Source organism: Chrysemys picta, chromosome 2 (genome assembly GCF_011386835.1).
Source record: "Chrysemys picta bellii isolate R12L10 chromosome 2, ASM1138683v2, whole genome shotgun sequence".
Classification (NCBI taxonomy): Eukaryota; Metazoa; Chordata; order Testudines; family Emydidae; genus Chrysemys; species Chrysemys picta.
This window is the reverse complement of record NC_088792.1, coordinates 227,321,701-227,331,910: the sequence shown is the minus strand read 5'-3', so window position 1 is coordinate 227,331,910 and position 10,210 is coordinate 227,321,701.

Here is a 10,210-nt window from a genome sequence, read left to right as displayed (position 1 = left end):
CATACCTGTTAATACATCCCAGAATCATGTTTGCTTTTTTTGCAACAGCATCACATTGCTGACTCATATTTAGCTTGTGGTCCACTATAACCCCTAGATCCCTTTCTGACGTACTCCTTCCTAGACAGTCTCTTCCCATTCTGTATGTGTGAAACTGATTGTTCCTTCCTAAGTGGAGCACTTTGCATTTGTCTTTGTTAAACTTCATCCTGTTTAACTCAGACCATTTCTCCAATTTGTCCAGATCATTTTGAATTATGACCCTGTCCTCCAAAGCAGTTGCAATCCCTCCCAGTTTGGTATCATCTGCAAACTTAATAAGCGTACTTTCTATGCCAATATCTAAGTCGTTAATGAAGATATTGAACAGAGCCGGTCCCAAAACAGACCCCTGCGGAACCCCACTTGTTATGCCTTTCCAGCAGGATTGGGAACCATTAATAACAACTCTCTGAGTACGGTTATCCAGCCAGTTATCCACCCACCTTATAGTAGCCCCATCTAAATTGTATTTGCCTAGTTTATCGATAAGAATATCATGCGAGACCGTATCAAATGCCTTACTAGAGTCTAGGTATACCACATCTACAGCTTCTCCCTTATCCACAAGGCTCGTTATCCTATCAAAGAAAGGTATCAGATTGATTTGACATGATTTGTTCTTTACAAATCCATGCTGGCTATTCCCTATCACCTTACCACCTTCCAAGTGTTTGCAGATGATTTCCTTAATTACTTGCTCCATTATCTTCCCTGGCACGGAAGTTAAACTAACTGGTCTGTAGTTTCCTGGGTTGTTTTTATTTCCCTTTTTATAGATGGGCACTATATTTGCCCTTTTCCAGTCTTCTGGAATCTCTCCCGTCTCCCATGATTTTCCAAAGATAATAGCTAGAGGCTCAGATACCTCCTCTATTAGCTCCTTGAGTATTCTAGGATGCATTTCATCAGGCCCTGGTGACTTGCAGGCATCTAACTTTTCTAAGTGATTTTTAACTTGTTCTTTTTTTATTTTATCTGCTAAACCTACCCTCTTCCCATTAGCATTCACTAGGTTAGGCATTCCTTCAGGCTTCTCGGTGAAGACCGAAACAAAGAAGTCATTAAGCTGCTCTGCCATTTCCAAGTTTCCTGTTACTGTTTCTCCCTCTTCACTGAGCAGTGGGCCTACCCTGTCTTTGGTCTTCCTCTTGCTTCTAATGTATTGATAAAAAGTCTTCTTGTTTCCCTTTATTCCCGAAGCTAGTTTGAGCTCATTTTGTGCCTTTGCCTTTCTAATCTTGCCCCTGCATTCCTTTGTTGTTTGCCTATATTCATCCTTTGTAATCTGTCCTAGTTTCCATTTTTTATATGACTCCTTTTTATTTTTTAGATCATGCAAGATCTCGTGGTTAAGCCAAGGTGGTCTTTTGCCACATTTTCTATCTTTCCTAACCAGCGGAATAGCTTGCTTTTGGGCCCTTAATAGTGTCCCTTTGAAAAACTGCCAACTCTCCTCAGTTGTTTTTCCCCTCAGTCTTGATTCCCATGGGACCTTACCTATTAGCTCTCTGAGCTTACCAAAATCCGCCTTCCTGAAATCCATTGTCTCTATTTTGCTGTACTCCCTTCTACCCTTCCTTAGAATTTCAAACTCTATGATTTCATGATCACTTTCACCCAAGCTGCCTTCTACTTGAGTTCTCAATGAGTTCATCCCTATTTGTTAAAATCAAGTCTAGAACAGCTTCCCCCCAGTAGCTTTTTCAACCTTCTGAAATAAAAAGTTGTCTGCAATGCAGTCCAAGAATTTGTTGGATAGTCTGTGCCCTGCTGTGTTATTTTCCCAACATATATTTGGATATTTGAAGTCCCCCATCACCACCAAATCTTGGGCTTCGGATGACTTTGTTAGTTGTTTAAAAAAAGCCTCATCCACCTCTTCCACCTGGTTAGGTGGCCTGTAGTAGACTCCTAGCATGACATCACCCTTGTTTTTTATCCCTTTTAGCCTAACCCAGAGACTCAACACTTTCGTCTCCTATGTCCATCTCCACCTCAGTCCGTGTGTGTACATTTTTAATATATAAGGCAACACCTCCTCCCTTTTTCCCCGTCTATCCTTCCTGAGCAAGCTGTACCCATCCACACCAACATTCCAATCATGTGTATTATCCCACCAAGTTACAGTGATGCCAACGTCATAGTATTATTTATTTATTAGCACTTCCAGTTCTTCCTGCTTATTACCCATACTTCTCGCATTTGTATATAGGCATCTAAGATACTAGTTCAATCTTGCCTCCCAGTTTTGCCCTGACACTCCTTTCTCTCTGCCATTATAGCCCACACTCCCTCTTGTTTCCGACCCATCTCCCAGGTCTCCATGTTCCCCACTTACCTGTGGGCTTTGCTCACCTGTCCCCGTCGAACCTAGTTTAAAGCCCTCCTCATTAGATTAGCCAGTCTGTGTCCAAATAGGGTCTTTCCCCTCCTCGAAAGGTGAACGCCATCTCTGCCTAGCAGTCCTTCCTCGAATAGCATCCCGTGGTCAAGGAAGCCAAAGCCCTCCTTTTATATACTTTTTATATACTGAAAATTAGACCATTCATTGATACCATTTTTGCCACTATCTGGCAGCTATTGCCTCCCCAGCTACTGAAATACACCCAAAGTGTTGCAACCACTCACACTGGGACAAGATTCTGCTCTGTTATCCCCTACTAACTCCATTGACTTCCATTGAGTCACCTTTATCCTGACTTGGGACAGGCAGATGGCCCCAAAGGACCTCTCTGGTGGACTCTGGATTTACACTGATGTAATCAAGAGCAGGTTTATCCCTAAATTCATAGCATTAAGTTTAATAATTCAATTAAAATATGTGCTGAATTTGTCTCCTCAGAACTGAAGCAGTCTTTATGGCATTAATAAGTCATATAACTGCTTTGAGGCCTTTGTTTTTAGTACAGCTCCTAAATTTTCAGGTCAGGTGAACCAAACATGTATCACAGGATTCTCTTACTGCTAGTTCCTGAGCCTTTGAGCATTGCATCTCATATTTTCCTTCCCTACTATTTTATAGTAAGAAAGTCAGTAGAAAATAATAGAGTTCAGCACTACAGAAGTGGAAGCCAAAAGCAGCCATGGGCAGCTGAAACTAACAGGGGCTCTGATCCAGCTTCCTGTGTTTGGTTCCTGCTTCCGTTTCTGTTTCCATGGAAATCAACATCAGATCATTGAAAATAAAGTAAGGATTTTAAATTACCTACTTTAAAAACTTCCTCTGACCTTGATACTTGGGGGATGGGCATATATAATTCAAATACATTTGAATTGTTTAATTAAATACACACTTCTAAAACATTTGATTTCTTTATTTTAAACAATCACAAAAGCATTATTTCCCTTCAAGTAGTGCACTTATATTAGCTACCTTCCCTCCTCTTTGGGGAATACTAGTTTTTTTTCTCTTTTGCTCTGCAATGTACCAAAGGCACATAGACATCACATGTAACGTGCACACCTTGCTCTGTTCTGTTACTTATCCATTAATATTGTTATGTTGAAAGTTGCTAATGGTTTGCCCGTCATTTAAGCATAAATGACCCTCCTGAAGGTGACTGTGTCAGTTAAAGCACTCTCCTTTGTCTGGCTGGTAATGCTCTGAGGTTTGTTTGCAGCTGCACAGAAGGGTCCAAGCCCATCTTTGTAGACCATGTGGTTCCAGAGGAGGCGCTTTGAGCTAGGGGGTTTCCCAGGTGAAAAGTTCAGGGACTGGGGCAAGAGGAGAAAGCTGTTTTGTTAAGCTTTGAAACTTGTGAGAGACAGAGAGACAGGAAGCAGGACTTGGGTGCATTTGAAAACAAAGAAAATATTTGATTCCACATCACCAATTTCTGTTCCAAATGGGAGACCAACCTGCAAGATCCCCAGATGTGCTACCACTTGACAAAGGGGCAATGATACATTCTGGTTCTAGTCTGTGATAGGTTAGGCCACGAAGATGAAATCTAAAGGGCCAATTTTAACAGAAACATCCCGTGTCTACAGTTCAATATTCTTTCCACCAGCTCCAGTGATTGCCCTTATTGTACAGTGACTAAAGGCAAAACTAGTCGCTACCTGGTAGTCTGACAATGCTGTTCTACCACCAGATAATTGTTCATGCCTTTTTCTCACAGCAGTCCTCTAATTCTATGAAACCCAATGGATTAACCTGAACTTCCTAGCAGAATAGCATAAAATGGTATCTCTGCATGAGCTAGTATTATTCTTTGCAACCTGCAATTACATAGATCCAGTTTAAAAGCCTAAGAACATTATTTCATTAATTAAATTAGTTTCAATGCCAATAAATGTTATATCTTCTAATTGTTTTTAAGTGATCCGCTACCCAACAGGTAGCTGGGGAAACACAATACTGTTTGGCAAAGCATCTAGTGAAGTGTCAATGTCTTTAACACACACACACACACACACACACACACACACACACACCGAGAAAAGGAAGAGAAAGCAATCAAGGTAAATCTAAATGGGATGGTAGTTTTAAACCATCTAATTACTGTAGCTGCGGCCAGTTATCTCTAAAGCATGGATCACAAAAGCTTTGCTCCTGTGGAAATCAGCCATGCGTGGGAGATCAGGAATTACAGCTACTTTACCAATGTTAGGGATTTGCTCTAGTCTCTGAATCAAACCTTTAAAGAGATTTCCTCCAGTGACAAAAGCCCTTTGCCTGATGCTAATGCACAGCAAGTAACTAATTTACTTTACAGAAAAGTAGCCTATAACGCAATCACAGCCAGTCCTAACCCTAACTTGTTTAAATGACTTTTATGAGACTTTTATTACAACACAGGCCTCTCATTTTACTCAAAGCCATCACTGTTGAGCAGTCTAGTGTCTCGCTACGGAGAAGAGATAGCCAGATCATAAGTAACCCCATGGTGTCAACGGCAGAGGGTTTGATTTTTTTTCTCTTGAGGGCTGGGTCAGAAATCTTAACTTTGGCCTGGTCTACACTATGAGTTTAGTTCGAATTTAGCAGCGTTAAATCGAATTAACCCTGCACCCGTCCACACAATGACGCCATTTACTTCAACATAAAGGGCTCTTAAAATCGATTTCTGTACTCCTCCCTGACGAGGGGAGTAGTGCCGAAATCGACATTGCCATTTCGAATTAGGGTTAGTGTGGCCACAATTCGACGGTTTTGGCCTCCAGGAGCTATCCCACAGTGCACCATTGTGATCGCTCTGGACAGCAATCTGAACTTGGATGCACTGGCCAGGTAGACAGGAAAAGCCCCGCAAACTCTTGAATTTCATTTCCTGTTTGCCCAGCGTGGAGCGCTGATCAGCACAGGTGACCATGCAGAGCTCATCAGCACAGCCAGAATCAAAAAAGAGCTCCAGCATGGACCATACGGGAGATACTGAATCTGATCTCTGTATGGGGAGATGAATCTGTTCTATCAGAACTCCGTTCCAAAAGACGAAATGCCAAAACATTTGAAAAAAATCTCCAAGGCCATGATGAACAGAGGCCACAACAGGGACTCAACACAGCGCTCTGTGAAACTTAAGGAGCTGAGATAAGCGTACCAGAAAGCCAAAGAATCAAATGGACGCTCACGGAGGGAGGGAGGGGCGACTGACGACTGTAGCTATCCCACAGTTCCCGCACTCTCCGAAAACCATTTGAATTCTGGGTTGAGCTCCCAATGCCTGAAGGGTCAAAAACATTGTCATGGGTGGTTCAGGGTATATGTCATCAGGCCCCCCCTCCCTCCCTCTGTGAAAGCAAAGGGGAAAAAATCGTTTCTCGACTTTTTTTCACTATCACCGTATGTCTACTGAATGCTGCTGGCAGACGCGGTGCTGCAGCACTACACAGCAGCATCCCCTTGCCTTGCCTTGTGGACGGCAGACGGTGCAGTATGACTGGTAACCGTCATCGTCGTCCCATGGGTGCTCCTGGCTGGCCTCGGTGAGGTTGGTCGGGAGCGCCAGGGCAGACATGGGTGCTCCTGGCTGGCCGTGGTGAGGTCGGTCGGGGGCGCCTGGACAAAAAGGGGAATGACTCCAGGTCATTCTCTTCTTTAAGTTTTGTGTAATAGAGATTCAGTCCTGCCTGGAATATCATGCTGAAGGCTTCTGCCTCAGGCTGCTCTCCCAGTCAGCAGCACCGCGCTGTCCCACTTACTCCAGCCTACCCCTTGCTCCCAGGGCTCACAATCAGATACTTAGACCTCTATATTTTACTGCAAATAAAAAAATAACGCTGCCATTTAGAACTGTCCCCCAACATACATATCCTGGGACATTTTGTATTTTACCAGTGTCAACCAAAGGCCCACACACAAATGGAGATTCAGTCCTGCCTGTGCTTCTATCGTAGTGCTTATCACAGATTCCCATTTTCAGCTATAGGCTGAGCAAGTGCAGAATGGTGCTTCACTCGACTTCGCTGTAAGCCAACCGCCCTCCCCTCCCTTCCCCCCCTTTGATCTCTGCTTGCAGAGGCACTAAAGTCAGTGTTGTTTCAAATTCATGCATTCTTTATTACTTCATCACACAAATGGGGGGATAACTGCCAAGGTAGGCCGGGGGGAGGGGGGAGAGGGAAGCAACGGGTGGGGTTGTTGTAGGGACACCCCCTAGAATGGCATGCAGGTCATCATTTCTGCGGGATTGTCTGGGGCTCTGACCCGGAGTGGCCGTTTGCCTCTCTGGTTCTTTAGTAGGCTTGCCTGATATTCTAGGCAGAACTAACTCTCCATTAGACAAAACTTAAAGAAGAGAAAGACCTGGGAAGTCATTCCCATTTTTGTCCAGACGCCCCCGACCGACCTCACCGAGGCTGGCCAGGAGTACCCACGACAGCAGCAGATGATACAGTATGACTGATAACCGTCTTTGCTAACTTGCAAAGGCAAGGGGATGCTGCTGGGTAGCGCTGCAGCACCGCGTCTGTCAGCAGCATCCAGTAGACATATGGTGACAGTGAAAAAAGGCTGAACGGGCTCCACGGTTGCCATGCTATGGCATCTGCCCGGGCAATCCAGAGAAAAGGGCACGAAATGATTGTCTGCCGTTGCTTTCACGGAGGGAGGATTGACTGACGACATTTACCCATAATCACCCGCGACAAATTTTTGGCCCCATCAGGCATTGGGATCTCAACCCAGAATTCATAGATTCATTGATTCATAGATTCTAGGACTGGAAGGGACCTCGAGAGGTCATCGAGTCCAGTCCCCTGCCCTCATGGCAGGACCAAATACTGTCCAGACCATCCCTGATAGACATTTATCTAACCTACTCTTAAATATCTCCAGAGATGGAGATTCCACAACCTCCCTAGGCAATTTATTCCAGTGTTTAACCACCCTGACAGTTAGGAACTTTTTCCTAATGTCCAACCTAAACCTCCCTTGCTGCAGTTTAAGCCCATTGCTTCTTGTTCTATCTTTAGAGGCTAAGGTGAACAAGTTTTCTCCCTCCTCCTTATGACACCCTTTTAGATACCTGAAAACTGCTATCATGTCCCCTCTCAGTCATCTCTTTTCCAAACTAAACAAACACAATTCTTTCAGCCTTCCTTCATAGGTCATGTTCTCAAGACCTTTAATCATTCTTGTTGCTCTTCTCTGGACCCTTTCCAATTTCTCCATATCTTTCTTGAAATGCGGTGCCCAGAACTGGACACAATACTCCAACTGAGGCCTAACCAGAGCAGAGTAGAGCGGAAGAATGACTTCTCGTGTCTTGCTCACAACACACTTGTTAATACATCCCAGAATCACGTTTGCTTTTTTTGCAATAGCATCACACTGTTGACTCATATTTAGCTTGTGGTCAACTATAACCCCTAGATCCCTTTCTGCCGTACTCCTTCCTAGACAGTCTCTTCCCATTCTGTATGTGTGAAACTGATTTTTTCTTCCTAAGTGGAGCACTTTGCATTTGTCTTTGTTAAACTTCATCCTGTTTACCTCAGACCATTTCTCCAATTTGTCCAGATCATTTTGAATTATGACCCTGTCCTCCAAAGCAGTTGCAATCCCTCCCAGTTTGGTATCATCCGCAAACTTAATTCCAATGGGCGAGGGAGACTGCGGGAACTATGGGATAGCTACTCACAGTGCAACGCTCCCGAAGTCGACGCTAGCCTTGGTACATGGACGTACACCACCGAATTAATGTGCTTAGTGTGGCCGCATGCACTCGACTTTATACAATCAGTTACCAACAATCAAATTCTGTAAATTCGGAGTAATCCTGTAGTGTAGACATACCCTTTGAGTGATCTCTTTCTGTTTCCTTTCTATGAGAGGTGGTTACTCTCATGGGGACTTACAGTTCCAAGGCAGATCTGTTTTTTAAGGCCTCCACCCTGCAAACACTTATACACCAGCTTAACTTTAAGCACATGACTGGTCCTACTCAAATCAATGGGACTACTCACATCCTTAAAGCATATGTGTGAGCATTTGCATGATTGGGACCTAAGTTGGCAGCATTGGAGTAGTTCACCAAGTCACTGGTAATGAGAGCATTGCAGAATGGATGAAAGAAAAACTTAGCGAGTTTTATTTGGATACTTGCACTGAAAAGCATATAAGAGGCAGGTTGCAGAGTGCAAAGCACTTAAGGGACACAGCAGGGAGAATAAAAGAGCTGGAATCATAGTTTAAGGCCTAGCTTACACTAGAAAGGGTTTGCTGATATAGCTATACCAGAAAACCTTCCTGGTGGAGACACAGCCCGTACCAGTTCCCCCAAACAAAATAAGCTATACTGGCTAAAAACACTTTTTTGTCAGTATATAAATATCATAAAAAAACAGACATTATTATACCAGCAAAAGTTTCTAGCATGGACCTGGCCTAGTTGTAAGTCTGGAGAAAAGATCCTCCAAGATTCTTCTGCTTTGGTAGGTACCACTATCCCCAGATGTTGTGGGGCTTTTCAAGTAGTAAGAAAGAAGAATTACTAGTGTTTCCTAAAGTACAAGAACAGCTGGAGAAAAGTGAGTATTGTGTGGCCTAGTGGGTTGGAGCCTAGATTAGGGATCAGGAGACCTAGATTCTATTCCTGGCTCTGGGTACCTTGTGCCAGTCACTTTGCCTCAGTTTCCTCATTTGTAATATGGGGATAGTGGTACCTACCTCCTTTGTAAAGAGCTACTATTAGAAATTCTAAGTGTTAGGTATTATTATATGTTGCATCCAATTCACCACAGTGTTACTCCAGTTTTCCCATTTTATGCTGGTATGACTCCACGGAAACCAATGCAGTTATAGTAGCTTAAAGCAATTCCATGGTGCTGCCACAATAGGACTCTCCAACTGTTTACAAAATTCAGTTCACCAACCCAGGCAACATCCTTTCAAGTTACTACGTGCTGAGTGTATTATGATTTTAAATTCATTCAACACAAAGAAACATGAAACATTTTAATTCCCTCAAAAGGCTGAGAAATCTGGCATGACAGATTTGCAAGATGGATGTAAAATGCCATTATTTATTATTTTAAGACTAACTCCATCAAAAAGCAGTGACCCCAAACTTGCTGTCCATGCTAACCCAACTGGATTACTGTTCAGAAAGCTTCATCATTACCATATAAGGCTCAATCAGTGCATTAAAATTAAATTAAAATAATTGTTAATTGTAATTTAATTAGCTTGGCTTAATTACTTTGCTCAATGGCTGAGCATTTTATTGTTATTGTGAGAGCTTCTCTCGTTTGGGGACTGACATTAAGTGGAAGAGCTTTCATGATCTCTTCTCCCTTTTCCACCTTAATTTTCAGCTTCAGGAATGTGCTGGTGAAAGTTTTACCCAAATTTTGCAATTTATCACTATCAATATCATCACAAATTGTAGAAAGCATCCAGCAGTCTAACTTCTAAATGAAGTGTAACCAGGGCACTAGCAGCCTCAGGTGTTAATTTGTCATATTTCATATCTGGCCTGACAAACAGTCCAATTTGCTTGCAGACTTTATCCCAAAGACAGCTATGTGAGCTGCTTGTGGCTATGGGTGGAATGGGGAAGATGGAAGGAGCCTGCGTGGCTTTCTGAGCTCCCACACTTTGTATACAGCTGATCTGCAAACTAAAGGCAACTTCTTAATGACATGAAGTCTTTGTAGTTTAGTTGTTTTCTTAATTAACAAAAGCTCCCGGTCCCTAAGCAACAAAACAATTACACTATTG